General features: G+C 50.4%; 2 long non-coding RNA genes across 4 annotated transcripts in view; both read left to right on the top strand.

The window, feature by feature from the left end:
• On the top strand, positions 7,348 to 9,913 carry LOC110259912. 2 transcript variants are annotated; one of them, XR_002342379.1, is made up of 3 exons: positions 7,348 to 7,444; positions 7,627 to 7,722; positions 9,716 to 9,913. It is a non-coding gene; the product is annotated as an uncharacterized LOC110259912 (long non-coding RNA). The 2 variants fall into 2 exon arrangements; XR_002342380.1 differs by having other exon boundaries at positions 7,353 to 7,449.
• Positions 13,474 to 20,513, top strand: part of LOC106506439 — a 36,508-nt gene continuing 29,468 nt past the window's right edge. For both annotated transcript variants that reach the window (XR_002342376.1, XR_002342377.1), the window contains exons 1-2: positions 13,474 to 14,733; positions 15,755 to 15,882. This is a non-coding gene — a long non-coding RNA (uncharacterized LOC106506439). The remainder of the gene's footprint in view (positions 14,734 to 15,754; positions 15,883 to 20,513) is intronic.

Here is a 20,513-nt window from a genome sequence, read left to right as displayed (position 1 = left end):
GCCTGGAATGCCTGCTGCAAGCACAGCCAAGAAAAGAGAAAACTGCTCTAAAAATTAAAATCTAGTAGTTAAACAACAACAACAAAAGGCAGACACTGGCCACATCTTCAAGAAAGTAATAATGTGACATTAAGAAAGTAATAATGCGACATTAATGCTCAAAGCCAATCTATACATAGTGGGTAAATCCTGGAGCCAGCAGAGGTCACGTCCCAAAGTCACAGCAGGTGCAAATGTCCCAGCAGGTGGCCTCGGTCCTGAGTTTGGCCACAGGCAGCACTAACAGGCTCCATTTCCCAAGGATTAGAGGCCCCTGGTCAGTGCCTAGCTCTGTCTGAAGAGGGGTGTTGAAGTGCATCTGTGTTGCCAGGCAGCTGGGAGGATTCGCAGTATGAGCTGGCCGCCAGGAAGGCCAGCTCAGGATGCCAAGGGCTAAGGCTGGCTTAGGCGCCCTGCTTGGTTTCCTTTGCAGAGTAAAAGCCCGTTTTAGGCTTGTGCACATCCAGCTGCCTGATCTAGAAGGACTTCAGGGCATCGTAAGAGGAATTGTGTTTGAAAAATATAACGATTCTACTGCTGCAAAGGGAAGAAGCGATGGAGCTGAGCCACGGTGACCTGCAAAGCCTGCGAGGACACGAGGGCCTTCCTGCGCCTTTGCAGCCCATGCGTCCCTGGAACAGTTTTTCCAGAACCTTTGTAGTTACCAAAATACATTCTCTTCTCCAAACGACTGGATTTTCCTAAATCCCTCCAGAGAGAGTCGGACTTCCTGCGGTGCTGTGCCTCCCCCGGCATGTCCCGAAAATCCCCGCCTCTCAGCAGCCACGACCGAGTGAAAGCTCAAGCTCAGAGTGGGGCTCAAGCCTGGGGGTCCAGCCCTTCACCCTCCACCACCCACAAGTACGAGGGCGTGTTCATTCTGTGTGCCTCAGTTTCCAATTCAGTGTCTCTAACGTCAAAAGAAGATGGAATGGTTGTGTAGAGTGATGGGAATATTGCGAGGAAGAAACCAGGCCTGTGGTGCAGCAGGTTAAGGTTCTGACGGTAGCAGCTCAGGTGCTGTGGAGATGCGGGTTTGATCCCTGGCCCGGGGCAGTGGGTTAAAAGGATCTGGCATTGCCGCAGGTTGCAGCTGCGGCTCCGATTCAATCCCTGGCCTGGGACCTTCCATGCCCAGGGTTCGGCCATTTAAAAAGAGAAGGAGAAGAAGAAGAAAAGTAACAAACAAACTAGGCCTTCAGGAGGTAAACTGTGATTCTAGCAAATTCCTCTGGTTGAACCCCTCCCTCTCGAGGCTCTGCAGAAGCCGAGAGGGATGGGAGTGAACCTGAAAGAGCGGTACCCTGTGGTCCCCGGAGGTGCGGTTCCTCTCTCTAGACAGGAGCCCAGTTAGCCAGCAAGACAAGCACGTCAGCCAGGATGTATGTTAGACTCACTGGTTGCAAGTGACAGAAACCCAAGGCAAAGTCACTTAAGCAAAATAAGAGGATTTACTGCTTCACAGGGATAATCTAGACCAGACCAGCCTGATCTGAGGGCCCTGTTTCCTTCATAAGGACTTGATTTCCCAACCTCTCTCTCGCGTTCCATCTCTCAGGGTGGTTCAGCAAGGAAAATCCAGATGCTCTGGCCGTGGGGCAGACAAAACGGCCCCTGCAGTCCCTGTGTTCAGCTGCCTGACCAGTGAGAAGACAGCGTCAGCGATGCTGCCGCTTAGCCGGTGTGGCTGGGGCTATAGCGAAGACTGACTCTGTGGCTGAACAGAGCACAGGCGCCTACAGAGCAGTTGCCAAGCCCCAGATCTGGTATCATGGCCTCCCTGACCCCCACATCTGGAGAGCCACTGAGTTCTTTCAGCCTCAGAAATAACGCTGCTGTCTGAATTCCCTTCTCCACCCCCCTCCCCCCACTCCGCCATCAGCCCATCGTCACCCTGTCCTTGTCCTAGGGTGGCTCTGACAGAACGCCGCAAACCAAGAGGCTTAAGCCCACAGAGACTTACAGTCCCGGTTCTGAGACTGGACGTCCAAAGTGCAGGTGTCGGCACCTGCTCCCTCCTGGATGCTGCAGAGCCCCTCCTTGGCTCTCCTGGCTTCCGGGGTGGCCCCGGTCCTCGCTGTTCCGTGGCTTGCAGCTGCACACGCCGGTCTCTGCCTCTGTGGTCACACGGTGCCCCCTTGTGCCTGTGTCCTCACATGGCATCTTCTTCATCTTACAAGGACCTTAGTCAGGGGGGGTTAGGGCCCTTCCTAAAGGCCACATTCTAACTCTCTGCAAAGACCCTGTTTCCAAATAAGGTCCCGTTTACAGGAGCCAGGTATTAGGGCTTTCATCTCTCTTTTGAGGGACACATTTGAACCCAAAACTTCACCTGTTACCTAAACTGTAGGTGGCAACATCCTAATGGTTCTTTCTCACCTAAATCTTATTCTCTCCCATCTAATCTTCAAACCACAGCCAGAGTGATTCTCCTAGAATACAAGTCTGACCTGTTGCTCCCTTTCGAAAACCCTTCACTGGCTCCCAGTGTCACTTGCAGGGTGAGTTCCAGACTCCTTAGGGTGACGTTCCTTCGTAGGGGACTGTCTATGAACGTCACTCTGTTGACGTGAGCAGCTCCTCCAACAAGAGGCATGGTCTCCCTCCTCCCCCCCCCGCCCCCCTGACCTGCGACTTGCTTTAACCAACACAATGCAGCAGAAGGGGCACTGTCTGCGTTCCAGACCCCAACCTCTGGAGGACTGGCAGCTTTGCTTTTGTCCTCTTGGAGCTCTGAGCCACCCTGTGGGTAGCTGATTCCTGAGGGAGAGAGAGGCCCAGTGAGCCCCAGCCAACACATGAGTGAGGCCACCTGAGATGTTTCAGTTCCAACTGAGGTCCCAGCTGAAGGCAGTCACCGCCCCCTGGAGCAGAACCTGCCCTATGAGCCCAGCCAATCCACCGAATTATGAGATATAATGAATCATTCTATGCCGCTAAGTTTGGGGACATTTTTGTTATGTAGCAAACTGTCTTAGGAACTGAGACAGCATAAAAGTCCTGCTTCTCCAGCCTCATCCACGTCTTGCATTCCAAACAACTCTGCTCCAGCTATGCATCCTTGAGGGGAAAATGCCTTCTCAGGTCTCCATTCCCTTCCCCTGGACGTCTCTTGATGTGCCTGACAAACTCCTGTTCATCCCTCAAGACTCAGCCAATACCTTCGTACCATTTGCAGCCCTCCCTACCCATTCCCTCTCATTCCCCCAATCCCTTCTTCAACCCTTCCTCTGGCACATTCCTCTAGTTAGAGTTTCTATTCTTAGGTAGTTTGGTTTTCCTTTGTTTGTGTAGTGGCCTTGTAAATAACTAGCCCGTGAATCTCTTATTTGTTTTTGAACCCCCTGTACATAGTGAAATGCCCGAGCTATAGATACTCAACAAGGATTGGAATGAATGGATGTACACATGTATGAGGGAGAACGCAAGGATGAAAAATACATCCTTGTTTGTCTTACAAGCCCTCATCTGAGTCTAGGTGCAGCCAAAAAGGCAAGTCTTGAAATTTACCTCCACCCTCAGCTACAGCTTCTGTTGAGGGCTTCTGAATGCACCTTGTCTCTAAGTGTGGGCACAGGAGCCGTGTCAGAGGTGGGCTCTGAGCAGCACACTCTCCCCAGGTACTCCTGCTCCTGCCTTGACCTTGCAGGCAGAGGGTGTGTGTTACCCTTAGTATCTGGCAGAGAACAGGTGTGTGTGTCTGAACTGATCTTTGTCTCCTGGGGGCTCATTTTAAGGGGACCCCAGGATTTGTTCTCATCAGGTATGTAAGACACAAGTGTGCAATGACTGTCATAAGGGAAGAAGTGTTTACTCATAGTTTCCTGCAAGCAGGATGCAAGGGCCACCAAGAAGGGCCAACCAGGGTAGCACCAGGGTCAGCTAGAGAATGGGGGTGGGGAGGAGAATTGAGGCAAGAGGCTTTATTGTGTTTTGGGGGGGTGGGCAGGCTTAGGATTGGAGCGTTGAATAATTTCAGTGGGCTCTGGGGTGTAGGGTCTGTGCCCATGTACCCCGGCATGGGCTGATTAAGGCAGGTGGCTAGTGGCTCAGAGTACGCAGCCCTATAGAGGAGGTGGTTGGGGATGGGGCCTCTGGATCGATTAGTTTGCATATGAAGGCCCCTCTGGGCAAGTTGTTCATTATCTCTAGGAATCCATCAGCCCTGGGAGGGGCAGTGACTCAGGGTCGGCCAGGCCCCAGGTACTAAAGCATTGGGAAGACCTGGTTATCCAGGACTCCGCATTTCCTGTGTTCTGTGACCCTGCTGGAAGAGTCCGTGGTCTGTTTGTTCTGGGTCACATTTACATCAGACTGCTGCTTTTGTATTGGTGACAATACAGTTCAGGCACCTGGGACAGAGCCCTTCCCGAGGCTGTCAAATGTGCCAAATCTAGTTAAGCAAGGCTTCCACAGGAGGACTCCACCCTGCCCTCCACATAAAAGGCAATGGAGCATCCTGTCGTTCGTTGAAGGCATTCGGCACCCTGTGTGGAGGGCGGAGTCAGCCCAGACCCTTGAGTCCAGTGTGAGTGCACATGGCCCTGTTCAGGGTTTATATAAACTCTTTATGTGCCTAGAGTTTCGGTGAATCCGAACAGTGCAGCAACAGACTAGTGTATATTAAAGCCATATATAATGATTAAAGCATAAGCACACCCTCGATAGTGTACTATAGCAGCAACACAATATTGCTCTAAAATTTCTGGGGGAAAAATACCCAAAACCACTGCAGCAATTTCAGCACGAGCTCCTCACCTTTTCACCCTTTCAGTTGCCTTTCCCTCATTTTCTTGCCATGGGTCCTCTGGGGTCCGTGATGAGATAATAATTATTTTATGGTCCCATTTTCTCATGCATCAAGGACGTGTATATCTATTGATCTCAGCTTCTGGTCATCCAGAGTTAAGCGGTATTTACCTGGAGAGCTTAGTTCTAGCCAAAAGCAAAGGTACATGTGTGTTAGTATGTGTGGTGTCATTGCAGCTAAGTGGGTGACTTCCCACAAGCTTTATGCTGTGCTGAAAATAAGCCATGAAATCCCATGGACTTACCCCAGTGATGCCCTACAGTCGGGGAATATGAGCTGAGGGACCACTGGACTATAGCTGGAAAGACCCAGAACATTTGAACCAAAGAATCCCTTGACCAATAAAAGCACCACCTGCCAGCTCCTCAGGATCAGGTTATCCCTGGAAGACAGTCTCATATCCTTTGTGTTGACTCATCCTGATAGGCATTTTCTATGCATTCTTTTCAGTGAATTATCATGTTAATCTTAGGAAATAGGCTCCTGGAAGTACAGCGAAATCCAGGTCCCTGCTGAATGGGAAGCCAGGGGGACTCCTAGATCCCCTGACGTCAGAGCCTGTTACTGAGCAGGCGCTTGTGGTGGCCAGAAGAGACCCTCCCGCAGGGGTGGTCTGCCCCTAAGAGAAGCGCAGTCAGGTCTGGGCGATCTGCTCCCACGGCGGGAAGTGCCGTGTCAGGGCCGGGGGCTGGGCGGGCGGGCTCTTGGGACTAGGCCCATTCTCATCACCCTTAGCTGCTGCACTGAATACCTGCTGAGCCCGCTCTCCCCCCCCCCCCCCCCCCCCCCCCCCCCCCCCCGGTCTCTCATCCCCAGGTCCGCCCACTCACCCCTCCCTTCACCCTCCGACGGCTAGTGAAAGCTCAGGCCTGGAAGAGAAGTTCTGCTGCCCAGGGCTCCACCAGATCACCCTCAGTCTAAAAACGGTGCCGGAGGACAGAGGTGTCCCCCAGTAGAGCCCGAAACAACCATCATCCCCAATGACAGCAGATGCCTGCTTCCTACCTGAATGGGTTTTGCTCTGACCTGTATTGTCTTCGGAACAATGGTGGCCTAACTAATTGAGAATGCATGACTTTGTGAACTCCTTTCTCTAAAGTGGTTTTTGGGTCCACTGCTGTGTGAGGAGCAGCGGATGATTTAGGTTTTAGGAGAGAACCGGTCATTCTCTCTCCCAGGGTAGCCGATAGCATCTCATCAACCCAGGCTCATACGATGGCCTGACCTTCGGGAGGGTGACTAAAATTCATCGCTGATGTCTACACTGAAGGATTCTTGGTGACTATCCTGAGTATTGGGTTGAGAAGGATTCTGAGGCTGCACCAGAAAGAGAGAGGTGTGCCATCCCCAGTGTCTGGCATGAGCAAAGCATAGGAATAACGCATACGTCATGAACTTGAAATGTCTGGTCAAACCTGCCACTCCTCCATGGTTCTCCACTGTGCATTCGGAGGTAAAGGGAACAGGTGCTTGCATCCCAGCTGGAGGGAGGCTTCCACTGAAACAAACAAGCCTTTTGAGAATGGGCCTAGTCCCAAGAGCCCGCCCGAACTGTGGCAGAAGAAATGTTTATGTTTTCTTCTGCCCAATGTCTGAGTCAAGAATGCTTCTCTGGGAGATCCCGTCATGGCTCAGTGTTAACAAATCCGATGAGGAACCATGAGATTGCAGGTTCGATCCCTGGCCTTGCTCAGCAGGTTAAAGATCCGGCGTTGCCGTGAGCTGCGGTGTAGGTCACAGACACGGCTCAGATCCTACGTTGCTGTGGCTGTGGTGTAGGCTGGCGGCTGTAGCTCCAATTGGACCCCTAGCCTGGGAACCTCCATATGCCACAGGTGCGGCCCTAAAAAGACAAAAAAAATAAAAGAATGCTTCCCTGAATTAAGCTTCCTTCTAAGCCCCTTGGTACAATTGCCATTAAAAACAAAACAAAACAAAACCAAAAAAACAAAACAACCCTCTATCTGTATCTGGTTTTGTTATTCTCTTTTGTCAAGATTATGGGATTAAATGACCCATAAACAGAAAAAAAAAAGAAGAAGAAGATAAAGTCTGAAAAAATAAGCATCCTGCTGGTTTTGATTAACTCTTTTGTGTTCTTGCCATGTGACTCATCTGTGAGAAAAACTCCAATTACATTAAATTTATGAGTTAGTTGATGGTGTGCAACCAAGGAATGAAGAAATCTTGCAACACAGCTTTGTTTTCCAGAGCCAAGTTTCCCAAACAGTGAGTCTGACAACCCTCATGACCAAACTGGCAGGTCCTGGATCCCGGCTGACCTGGCTCAGGCCCTGCAGGGAGAACCTGGGCGCGGGCAGCAAGGGTGGACCCCCGCTGTTTCAGCCTGGCAAAGAGCCCTGCCGCCTGGCGGAGGGCAGGGGCAGCCGTGCCAGAAAAAGGAGACTGGAGTCCTGGGAACCCCCCCTCCCCCCCTCCCACCCCCCGTCCAGAGCTTAACTGAAACCAGAGCTGGGTGGGTCCCCGCCCAGTGGGAACATCTCCTCCAGAGACAGGAAGTCTCATGTGTTTTGCTATTTAATGAAGCAGGGACATTCCTTGGTGTTTTCGCCGCACTCAGAGAAAGGAGAAGAGGTAAGGTAAGGATGAGGCAGCGCTGGCTGACCTCTCAGCCAGAGGGGAGGAAGCCGAGGATAAGGGAGCAGGGGGTGGCCGCTGAAAAACCACCATCAAGTCCACTGCCATGTTTTCAGGCAAGAGCCATCTTAAGTCCTTTGCAGCCTTTTCCCATCTGTAATCATAGTTGCCCTTTGTAGGTCCATCCATCAGACGGTTGAGAAAACTCTGGCTTGAAGACTTGATGTTACTGCCTGAGGTCCTGTCGCTGGAGTGCCAGGCCGCGTCCCTCGGAGGTGAGCTCCACGTCTGTGATGGAGAGGCCAGCCAGCAGACCAGAGGTCCTTACAACACGGAGGAAGGAGAGCTTGTGCTTCAAAAATGTTCAGGCTTGTGCGCTTTGCCGGAGGGGTCCCCCGACCCCCATGCATTACATTCTAAATTCAATGCCCTAGAAGATACCGAATAGACAGGATGAAATCCATTAGGCTTCTTGATTTATAGCTTTTCAGCATTTAGAAGGAGCAGCTTTGCATGTGAAATTGGTGGCATGCTGCAGCCCATTTTAGGACTTTGTCTCATTTTGCCAGTAAGGGATGTGTGCCACGCTTCCATTACTCCCTCTTTTCGGAAGGAGGGGAAACAACACCAACACAGAGCCAATTCAGTGTCTTTGTGACTTTGTGACTCTTGCCCAGCACTCCCATGGCCCGTCTCTGCGTATTACTGAGTGAACAGTAATCACAGCTGTGGAATTGGGTTCATAATACAGGAGGGCTTGAGGGGTGGTCCAGCCACGAGCCCACACTTTCTTGAGTTCACAAGAAGAGATCTGCTAGGATTGAAAGGGGCCAGAGGAGGTGCTCTGTCTTATTCCTGCTCATTTGGCAAAAGCAGTTGGTGTTGTGCAGGCCAGGCCTTTGTCAAGTCCAGTGCACACCCTGCCCTTTTCTCCCCACCAGCCTGGGGAGGGAGAAACCCCTTCTCTCCCCCTCCACGCCTCCCGCGTCCCCCTGGAAGACCTGGTAGTTGCTCCATCCCCCTGTCATTCTGTTTACTGCCCTCCACTCCCTAGACTGGAACATCCAGAAGGCAGCAGGTTTGCAATGACCCCCCCCCCAATGCCTCTCTAACCCTCGACACAAAGCCCTGAGCACAGTAGCTGCTCCATACGTGTTTTGTTGGAACAGCAGGCCACATGCACCTAACTGAGGCTGAGCCGGTCTGCTTAAGGTTGGAGCCATATGCCTGAGCCATAGATATGCCTCTTGAGTTTGTCATGGGCCTCTTTGAACTCAAATCCTCATCACTCACCAGGCGTGTGTCGCTAACTGTCCCATTGAACAAGCTTCACTTAGTATTGAACACTAAACAAATATGAAAGTGCTCTATTTTTCTCATGCATTTTTAGTCCTTTAATGATCCTCTTCTGATTCCCTATTTCTCTGATGACATATGGCTATTAAAAAAAAAAAAAAAAAAACACAACTCTTAGAGTTCCCGTTGTGGCTCAATGGGTTACAAACCCCACTGGTATCCATGAGGATGCAGGTTGAACCCCTGGCCTCAATCAGTGGGTTAAGGATCCAGCATTGCTGTGGCTGTGGTGTAGGCCGGCAGCTGCAGCTCCAATTCGACACCTAGCCTGGGAACATCCATGTACCACAGGTGAGGCCCTAAAAAGGAAAAAAATAAAACAAAACAAAACATATCTCTTGGAGATCCGGCATTGCCACAGCTATGGCATAGGTTGCAGCTGCATCTCAGATTCAGTCCCTAGCCTGGGAACTTCCAGCTACAGCCAAAAAAAACAAAACAAAAAAACAACCACTGTAACTCTTGTTCAGCCTGTGTAGATCCACTTCCATTTCACATCTGTACCTCCTTTTTACCAGCAACGATGAGACCCTGGCCCCAGAGCTTCGGCAAGGACAGGCAATGCGGGCTCTCACCCTCCCTCCCGCCTGCCCCCACCTGCTTCTCTCCCAGTAAAGTGCTGTGAAGGGGAAGGCGGCAGAGGTGCCTAACTCCCCCGGGCCGCTGGGTGGCACTGCTTCCTCTGAAGTCCTGCAGGGCCTCCTGGCCCCCAGCTCCTCTGGCTTGGCCCACTCAGACCCTGCCCCCAGGCCTTGTCCCCAGGGCACATCCCGCAGCTTCCTGCTCCTGGGGCTACAGCAAAAGGGCTCAGGGCTCAGGCTGGGCTCCTTTGACCCAAGAAAACATCTACCTTTTGGCAGGAGAGCAGCGATCGCCCCGCCCTGTTGACCTCTCCTCTGCCCTTCATTTCAGGTGGGCACAGAAGATGCTAAGATTTCCAGAAGTGGCTCCAGGATCAAGAAAAAAGCATCGCCTTCCCCTTTTTCCAAGCCCGGGGTATAACTGTCTGATTCTTTCCTAAAAATACAAGGTACACTATTGTGTTATGGGCAGGAGCCAGAAGTCAGAATATACAAACGAATCGTCAATCCTGAAGCACTTACATTTTCTTTTGGAATTAAGCCAAGGATTCCAAGTCAGAAGTGAACACATTTAGATGCTGATTCAGGTTTGTCTTTTCCTGACCCAGTCCCAGTGTCTCCTGGGACTGAGAGACGGTAACTCGGCCTAGAAGAGAATTCATTGAAGTTAACACTGCGAGGGTGGAGTCTATTAGGGATAAAGTGTACGGCATGTTGGGAGCTCAGTGATGCCCAAATAATAGAAAGAAAAAAGCAGAAGTGAATTTCAGCTTCCGAAATGAACCTGGTACCTAAGGCTTCTAGAAGGTTCTTGGACCTTCTTGCATATTCTTGAGTGTGTCTGGTCACAAAGGTTTTCTAATGAGATAGTCATGAGGAGTTTTGTTGTCCTTTAAAGACAAAGAGCTCTCCCCTTCCAAAATGCTTCAGTGGATTTTTTTTTTTTTTTTTTTGGGGGGCCATTGGGCCACCACCTCTGTCACCATGTTGGTCGCCGCAGTTGGGTCGGCTGATGTCCCCTTCTGCCCCCGCTGTTCCCTGTGCTTGCCTCGTGTAGCTGAGCCTCCAGTCCAAGAGGACAACCTTCCCGGAAAGAGAGGGACCGGCCTTCTGTCCAGGGTAATGTTAGAACCTCCAAACCGGCTCCCCCACACTCCACGGAGAGTCCTCCCGTCCGTGTAGACACCTTCCTGCTTGCATCTGGAAGCCAGCCTCCCTTTTGCTTCCCGAAGGGAACGCAGATTTTCACTCAAAAGCTTCATCTCCCTCACGCACCCATGCACTTTGGAGGGTGGACCCCCAATCAGGAGGGCCCTGAACAGACCAAGGCAGAGAATGGGCTGCTTCTGTCTCACGCCCCACAGTTGTGTGTTCCAGCGCCGAGAGCGACATTCAGACAGTCGTGGCATCAGGGCAGTTTGAGACGAGCAGAGATTCTCTGGAAGGGGCTGTCTCTCTGGATGATGCGTCGTGGGGACGGGACTCTGGGACCACTGAGGCAGTGTCGTCACCAGGAGAGAAGCCAGGCTGTGGATGGCACAGACCCTCTGGGGAGCAGAAGAAGACCCATGGATTGTAAGACACCATGGAGCCAGGTCACCAGCCAGCCCTGAGCTGCCCTCAGGCCACTCTCAGAAGCAGAGCCAGAGATGGCCCTGCACAAGGCAAGGCAGGCTGGGTGGCGTTCGGGAACAGTAACGAAAAACACGTCAGCGGGCGTGAACATACACTCCACTGCCCTCACTCAGCCCCTTCTGTGAATCCCCACACCAGGACCAAAGATCTAAACGGGGCTGCTCCAGGCAACCCCAACGCAGCCTCACTCAACTGATAGAAGCCAGAGCCGCCTCCGCAGAAATCAGCTCGGCCTGAGGAAGTAAAAGCAGTTGTTCACAGGAACACAAGAGCTGATGTGGGCTCTTCTCTAATTTGTTCTCCAAACTTTGGCCAACGAGACCTTTTCGACCCCAGATCTGTTCATTCCCACCGCTGCTCCCAGCACCTCAGCCTGTCCCGCTGCTCCTGGGCGAAGCCTCAGGGCCCGGTGGGGTCCCTGTCCCTCCTCCCCGGGCTTTGCAAACCCTCTGCCGGGATGCCCTCCCCCCACCTCCCTGGATTTACCTGCGAGACCCCCCTGCTCAGCACCTCACCCCCAGGTCCATCTGCCCGTCACCCCCCAGCCTCCGCCTCGACCCCGGCCCGCTCAGGTCCTTTGTTCTGGAACCGGCTAGACCCGGTTCTTGCCTTCCCGCGCCTCTCTCGGCCGCTTGGTGCGGTCACGTGTGCGGGGATGGGTCTCTTCCTGCTGTTGGTGGGGCGAGGCCCTGGCACGATGCCTGGCCACAGAGCGACACTCGAAACACCTGTGTGGACTGAATTGCTGAGTCCTAGGATGGCAAAGACCGGCGGTGGCGGCAGAAATCCGGGGCGACCCACTGCAGGGTTGAAGGGGGTCCCTGCGCCGTTCACCGGAGCCTCTCCAAGTTCTCCGGGAGGACAGACCAGCTCTCCCGACGACGTCCGTGACTCTGGGCGCTGAGCTTTGCAGCTTCTCTCCCAGGAAGCTGCACCTGCCAGCACGCAGCTGCAAAGGCTCCCCTGCGGGGAGCGGGGCGCTGGCGGAAATCCGTGATAACCCCGATCTGAGCTGAGGCTCGAGCTCAAGAGGCAAAGTGACGTCTTCTTCCTTTAACCCAAGCTGCCAAGGAGCGGTTTTTTCCTCTTACTTGCAGAGTTATCCAAAGGTCAAACCTATTTCTCCAGGAATTAGCCTTTTCTGGGCTGGCATAAGTGAAGGTAGAACTGTTTCTTTTGTTGTCTCTGTCAGCCGATGAGCCCCCTAACCAGGAGTCCTGAGTAGAGAGACCCCTGTAAGTGCTCTAGACCAAAGGCTTTTAAGTCCTGCAGGGCTTCACAGCCTCTATAATTACTTTTGTTGCAAATTCACTTTTCTCTCTTTGTTCTCTTAACCAATACCGTCAGCTTTTCCTGCCGCTCTTTTTTTTTTTTTTTTTTTTTTTTTTTTTGCTCTCCTGCAGCAATTTTAGCAAAGGCTTTCTTTTTGCACCGAGTGACCCTGTGAGATTGGCAGGGGAGAATGAATACAAGCGGAGTGAGACCAGGCTCTGGTCATCCCGCAAGTGAAAACCAAGGCTTGGTCAACTTTTCTTAGTCTGTTCTTTTTAAAGTTTTTATACCTTTGACTAAATCACTGCAAAGATGCTATGCAGGCTCTTCTCCAGTGCCTCGCAGATGAAGATTCACCCCCCCTCCAAAAAAAAAAATCCGCGTAAAATTCAGTGCCTGGAAGATACTCATCTCTCTAGAAGGTTTTCTCTGATCAGGCTTCATGAACTGCACAATCTGTCCTGACCACCTTTATATCCTGAATTAGTAACTTCTAGAATGAGCACTAAATTTATCCACATCACCCTTAGCCTCTGGCTTCTGAGCTTCTGCTTATCTCCACTTTCACTGCCCTACTTTACACATGCTTCAATATTTTAAGCTACCTCAAAAACCCTTTTTAAAGTAGACAGGGCATAAATGATAAAAAATTCTTTTTTCCTAGTATTAAAAGTTTCCTTAATCTTATGAAGCCACATTCTCTTAAAACAGGAGTTGAGAATCACATTGAAAAAAAAAAAAAAAATCCCTGGGAGAGCTGAACTCTCCCCGTGAACTTCAATCTGCTCTGCAGCAAACTCCATTGCTTGTCGCTGAATTTCCTCAGACTCTGGATGTGCCCCCCCCCTGTGCTGGATCTGTCCTTCAGGCACCAGAAAACCAGCCTCCCCAAGATTGTTGGAAGCCTGGTAGGCTTTTCTGTTTTGGTTTGAATGAATATTTGATACAAAACATCTGAGTACCCTCTGTAAACTGAGCCCAAGGAGTCAAAGTGGAAGGAGAAAAGAGACTTCTAATAACAATCCAGGGAGTTCCTGCCTGTGGTTCAGGTTGCGGGTTCGATCCCTGGCCTCGCTCAGTGGGTTAAGGATCTGGCATTGCCATGAGCTGTGGTGTAGGTCGCAGATGTGGCTCAGATCCTGCGTTGCTGCTGTAGCTCTGATTAGACCCCTAGCCCGGGAACCTCTGCAGGTGCAGCCCTAAAAAGCAAAAAACAGCAAAAAACAATCCAGTGAATAGCAAGGACATCTGTAGCCTTCAGGGGGTTCAAACTGCGTCAGAGAGTGACTGCTGGCCATCCCCCCTCAGGGACAGGGTCCAGGTTCCCACCCGCTGATCAGAGCCCGGTGGGTGACGCGTTTAGTATGCTCACCATCTTCAGCTGGTCGTAGGTGCCATACTCATTACATTCCCAGCAATTCTCAACAGTATTGCCTTGAATTTTTAAGTAGCAACTGGATCATCATGTGACACGAGGCAAAGGAAGTTGAAGCACATTTGATCAGAGCTTGTTATAATCAAAACGTCCAGTTAATGACCCTGTATTGTGGTGCGTCATCATTGCTGTGCGTCTGATCTTACCCGGCAGTAAGTTTCGTAAAGACAAGAGCCGTCTGTTTATCATTCATGGCACCTTGCCAGCAGGACATGCTTCATATGTGTTTGCCGGAAAAGTGGTCGTGGTAATAAGCAGAAATGGTCATTGGTTCTCCTCTATCACTCTGATGGTATTGCTTTTCTGTGGTAAGACCAAAATTCTCATTTGTGTCTTTTTTTAGTCTTTTCCACCTATAAATGGTACCACTGACCACTGTCGATAGATTTCCTGATGCTGGAAACAGGTTGATTCTGTGCAGCCAGTGACCCAAGCACACACACGTGGACTCAGTAAGAGATGAGCGTCTTTGATACATTTCCCCAAAATTCAGGGTTCCAGGTCATCCCACAGCTCCTCTCCTAAATGGCCCAAGTTGACATTCCTCAAGTTTCACCTGTTCCCACCCTCTTGTTCAGCATAACCGTCATAACCACAGGCTCTGGAGCCAGGTGGCCTGAGTTAAGTCCTCTCCCTTTATTTACTAGCTGCGCCATGCTGGGCAAGTTGTTTCACCTGTTACTGTTTTCTTATCTGTAAAATGAGGGTCATTGTGGTAGGTTGCAAAAATGGCCACAAGTTCTTCTTCCGGCACCTGCTTCCTCGGCAGACCCGCCCACATCGACTCTGGCCTGGGTCACGTGCCTTCCTTTGACCAATGGGACGATATCAATAAAGAGCACGCAGAGCCTTGAAAAGGGCTTTCCCCCTGGGGCTGGCGCTTGTGCCACCTTGGCACCCTGAAGCTGGGGGAGCCTGCTAGAGACCAGCCCCGGTCATCCCACTAACGAGGCCACCAGAAACCAGCCCACCCCCAGTCAACCTGCCAACAGAGCAGAGGTGCACAGGTGAGTCCAGCCCATGTCTGCCAAGCCCAGCTCCAACCACACAAACTGCCCAGCAGAATCCTGAGTGAAACAGTTGTCATTTGAAGACATTGGGTTTGGGGGAGGTGGCAGGAATAGAACATAGCCTCACATGTTGTCGGCACTCTTTCCATTAGCGGTGGGGTCTGTGTGCCTTGAATCTGAGTAGGCTTTGGATGATTGCACCCAATAGAGTATGTCAGAAACTTTACTGTGTGACTTCCAAGGTTGGACCAGAGGCTATGCAGCCTCCCCTCTGTTCTCTTAGAATGCTTGCTCTCAGCGATGTTCCCTCTAGGAACCCCAGCCGCCAGGCTGCGAGAATGAAAGGGAAAAGCCACGTGCAGGGAGTTCCCACTGTGGCTCAACGGGTTAAGAACCTGACAGAGCATCCATGAGGATGTGGGTTCGATCCCTGGCCTCGCTCTGTGGGTTAAGGATCTGGCATTGCCGTAAGCTGTGGGGTAGACCACAGACACTGCTCAGATCTCGTGTTGCTGTGGCTGTGGTGTAGGCCAGTAGCTGCAGCTCCAATTCGGCCCCTAGCCCGGGGACTTCCATATGCCAGGGGTGCAGCCCTAAAAACCAAAAAATCCATGTGCAGGTGCTCCAGCCCACAGCTGCAGCCGAGCCAACACACTGTCATGGCAGTGCAGGTGTAAGACGGGAGTGAAGAAGTGTCTAGAAGACCCCGGCCCCCAGCCACTCGAGTTTTCCATGCGGGGTCGCAGACGTGCATGGAGCAGAGACCAGCCACCCTGTGTTCCGTCGCATGGTTTCTGTTCACAGAACCCACGCCTTTATTCTTGTGTGGGTTCCTCTCTCCCTCTGGTATTTTCTGTCTGTCTAGAGGATGTCCTTTGACACCGTGCAGGTCTGCTGGCGATGAGTTCTTTCGTTTTCTGTATCTTTGGAAAAGTCTTTGTTTTGCCTTCATTTTTGAAAGCTATGTCACTGCGTCCGGGATTCCTGGTTGACAGGTTATTTTCCTTCAACGCTTCAGATGCTGCGCCGCCGACTCCTCACTCCCGTTGCTTCTGACAAGGCGTCTGCTTTTATCTGCCCCTCGTTTCTCTGTACACAGCGTGTCTTTCCACTCCGGCTGCTTGTAAGATTTCCTCTTTACTATAGGTAGGTTGTTTTTTTGTTTTGTTTTGGGTTTTTTTTTTTTTTTTTTTTTGCTTTTTAGGGCCAAACCTGCGGCGTACGGAGGTTCCCAGGCTAGGGGTTAGAATAGGAGCTGTAGCTACTGGCCTACGCCAGAGCCACACAGGATCCGAGCAGTGTCTACACCACAGCTCACAGCAACACCAGATCCTTAACACACTGAGAGAGGCCGGGGATCGAACCCACAACCTCATGGTTCCTAGTTGGGTTCATTTCTGCTGCACTACGACAGAAACTCCTATTACAGGTTTTGAAAGCAGTTTGATTACAACGTGTCCTGTTTTCTTCATTTTTTTAAAAAATCTTTTTCCTTTTTTTCCTTTTTTTCTTTTTTCTTTTTTTGGTATTTCTTGGGCCGCTCCCGCGGCATATGAAGGTTCCCAGGCTAGGGGTTGAATCGGAGCTGCAGCCACCAGCCTACGCCAGAGCCACAGCAACGCGGGATCCGAGCCGCGGCTGCAACCTACACCACAGCTCACGGCAACGCCGGATCGTTAACCCACTGAGCAAGGCCACGGACCCAACCCGCAACCTCATGGTTCCTAGTCGGATTCGTTAACCACTGCGCCACGACAGGAACGCCTTGTTTTCTTCATTTTTTTGTGCTTAAGTTCTGCTGAAATTCTGGGATCTACGGATTGATAGTTTTCAACAAAGTTGGAAAGTTTTCAACCATTATTTCTTTTTCCTTCCTTTTTTTTTTTTTTTTTTTTTTTTTGTCTTTTTAGGGTCACACCTGCGGCATATGGATGTTCCCAGGCTAGGGGTCTAATCGGAGCTGCAGCTGCTGGCCTACACCACAGCCATAGCAACACTGGATCGAAGCCATGTCTGCGACCTACACCACAGCTCAGATTCGTAACCCACTGAGTGAGGCCAGGAATCGAACCCACGTCCTCATGGATACTAGTTGTGTTGGTTAACCACTGAGCCATGATAGGAACTCCTCCACCATTATTTCTTGAAATAATTATCCTGTCCTTTCTCTCCTTCCCGTCATGGACTCCGATGGCTTCAGACTAAGCTGATTGAAATTGCTGCACAGCTCCCTGGTGGTCTGTCAATTTTTAAATTCTTTCTTTTTCTGTGTATTTTCCTTTGTACCGTTTCCACTGCCATCTTGAAATTTATTAGTCTTTTTCCTGGACCCTTTACTCTGGTTGTTAATCCCATCCAGCGTATTTTTCATCTCAGACAGCATAGCTTTCATATCTAGAAGCCTTCTCATAACATTCCATGTCTCTCCTTAATTTTTGGAACACACAGAATACAAGCATTATAGCTGTTTTAACATCCCTATCTGCTGATCCTAACATCTGCACCAATTCCGGGTTGATTTTGATTTTTCTCCTCATTATGAATAGCATATTTCTTTGCACACCTGGTAATTTCGTGGAGGCCAGACATTATAACTTCTACTTTGTTGACTCCTAGATATTTTTGTAATCCCGTGAATATTCTTGAATTTGATCTTAGACTAGTTAAGTTACTCGGAAAGAGTTTGATGCTTTCTGTCTTGCTTTTAAGACTCGTTAGGTGGACAAGGGTCGTATTTAATCGATGGCTCATTATTCCCTGCTCTACCCAGCCAACCCCTGCTGAGCATTCTGCTCAGTGTCCAGTGGCTCATGAGGTTTTCTGGTCTGGGTTATGGGAACAGGGCCTATTCCTGGCCCTCCCTCACCATTTAACTAAAATACCTTTAATATAACATAGGGGTGTAGTGGAAAGGTATTTTCCCTTATGCTGAAAAAAAAACAATTATTTCCAGCTTCCTCTGGTGTCAGTAGTAGGACTACATGGCATTTAAAAATATTCACTCTAATAAGAACAAAAAGTGCATTCCTGCTGCAAAGAATAACAACATAGGAGTTAAATAGAATTGAGAACCATCATAAGGTGGCTGTCACCAGGGGTCGTACACATACCCAAGAAAACGTTATTTCCCGTCATATAACACGCGGGTGCTTAGGAAAACCATGGCCTCTGTTTTCAAAACTCCCTTCATAGGTTCCTCTAGCTGGAACCTGAGCCTCCAACTCTTGGTCTGGAAGAGGCAGTGAAAATAAGAGAGCCTGCGTGAGGGCGGGAGAAACTCAGGTACAGCGGAAAGAAGCGGGCTGAGCAGGGCGAGGTCCGGAGGGGCCGAGGGCAGGCGAGAGGGCGCACACGGGGGGAGAGGCGGCCCGACAGAACCCCAGCCCTGGGGCGTCCGGGTTTCAGTGGGTTGTTTTTGTTTTGTTTTGTTTTTTGCTGTAATCGCCTTTATTGGTTTTCAGTTTTAGATTGAATTCCGATTTGACTTCAGATTTAGCTTCAGGTGCTGTGATGTAAACCTCTCCACGGCCTCAAACTGTCAGCAAAAGTCAGCTACACACACAACCTTGGTCGATGGCATTTTGGAAAATGAAATTGCCAAAACCACGGCCAGGAGGGCAGTGAGGCACTAGTTGGGTGCAGAGAGGTGTCATCATCAACTGAACTGATGGTGTGAAATCAGGATTTCAGGGCTGGAGGTGACCAGGGGAAGCGTACTAATTACAGCCCTCACCCCATGAGTTCTTCAAAAAGCCTGAAAGGGATTCTAGGGCTCCAAGCACCCATAGGGTGGGGGTACAGGTCACTTTCATTCTAAGCCTTAAGTACAAAGCCATCTCCTCGGAGTTCCTGTTGTGGCTCAGCGGGGTAAAAACTCGACTGGGATCCATGAGGATTCAGGTTTGATCCCTGGCCTCCATCGGTGGGTTAAGAATCGAGCATTGCGGAGTTCCCATCGTGGCGCAGTGGTTAACGAATCCGACTAGGAACCTTGAGGTTGCGGATTCGATCCCTGGCCTTGCTCAGTGGGTTAACGATCCAGTGCTGCCCTGAGCTGTGGTGTAGGTTGCAGACGACCCTCGGATCCTGCGTTGCTGTGGCTCTGGCGTAGGCCGGTGGCTACAGCTCCGATTGGACCCCCAGCCTGGGAACCTCCTTATGCCACAGGATCGGCCCAAGAAATGGCAAAAAAAAAAAAAAAGAATCCAGCATTGCTGCAAGCTGCGGAGTAAGTTGTGAATGCGGCTCGGATCTGGTGTTGCTGTGGCTGTAGGGTAGGCTGGTGGCTGCAGCTCCCATTCAACCCCTAGCCTCGGAACCTCCGTATGTCACATGTGCAGCCCTAAAAAGAAAACTGAACAAAAACAAACAAACAAAAAAATCCCACAAAATCATCTCCAGTTGACCTATAGGTGAAACATAATTAATCCTCAAATTTGTGGCATCAGCAATGCGTGATAAGACATCAGAGGAGAGTCTGTGGCTATGACATGGTTTAACTGCCTTCATCTGCCCCTGAACTGCAGCTCTCCCTTTGCAGCTGCCCTGAGAATAATTGTATTTTAGCATTTGCACTATATAAACTCGTGATGGTATCTGGTCTGCACAGCAGACATCACATCTGCACAGCAAAGGACTTTCTCCCTCTCGAGATCAGCTTCTACCCGTGGTTCCGCATCCGGTCTGCATCTTGGATTCGCTGAGATTTGTTGAGAATGCTGCCTTGCTGTTTGCAGAGGGCAGAATGGTTTCTCCTAAAAGGGACCTCTCTCATCTTCCCCACAGCCCCTAAACCTTCTAAGGAGGCACATCTGATACGGGGCTTCAAGCAGGTTTTAAGGATCTTGCTGCCTGTCAATCCGTGATCCTAGGAGCAAATTTTTGACTGTGCCCTTGGTTATTTTTCCTGGCGAGGATGAAGGATGTTGACGCTATTTCCTCTTGCCTGCTAACCTTCATACCTTTTCCAAGGGTGGTTTCTTCAAAATACTCTGTTAGAAGCCGGAGGTTGACATTTTCAGTTGAGCCAGTGTTCACGGAGCCTTGCGCAATCTGTAATCAAAGTCAAGGGCAGCTGCGCCTCCCTCACCTTCACGCTGAAGTAGGACATGGGTTTGAATCCCAGCACAGAAGACACGATACAAAATCCTTCCCTGCTTTGCCTTTCTTTTTTTTTTTTTAATTTTAAGTGATTTTTATTTTTTCCACCATAGTTGGCTGACAGTGTTCTGTCAATCTGCTGCGGTACAGCAGTGACCCAGTCACACACACACACACACATTCTTTTTCTCACATCATCCTCCATCCTACTCCATCACAAGTTGCTTTGCCCCATTTTAAACGGGAGACGTTCTTAAAGAGCTAGCATAGCGTGGTGATATGTATTCTGGAATTTAGAAAATGATAAATATAGAATTCCCATCAGTCAAGACTCAAAAGCAGGTGGTGACATTCACCAAAATCCTAAGTCAAATAAAGGCTCAAACACTAAAAATTAAACAATGACAGGATAAGATAGGAATGTGGCAGATTGTTTTAATCACCTGGGAATGAGGAAGGCTTCTCTAGGCATCACCCAACTACCCCACCCCCAGGCTGCAATGCGGGTAAACCTCAAACACAGTCAGTCAGTGAGAGAAGCCAGTCACAAGGCAGCACATCATGTGTTTATATGAAATGTCCAGAACGGGCAAGTCTGTAGAGATAGAAAGTAGATTTGTGGCTGCCTAGAGCGGGATGGGTGTGGGGGGCTGGGAGGTAAGCGCTGGGGCGTGCAG

The sequence above is a fragment of the Sus scrofa genome, chromosome 1 (assembly GCF_000003025.6).
Source record: "Sus scrofa isolate TJ Tabasco breed Duroc chromosome 1, Sscrofa11.1, whole genome shotgun sequence".
In the NCBI taxonomy this organism is placed as follows: domain Eukaryota; kingdom Metazoa; phylum Chordata; class Mammalia; order Artiodactyla; family Suidae; genus Sus; species Sus scrofa.
This window is presented reverse-complemented; position numbering and strand designations above follow the sequence as displayed.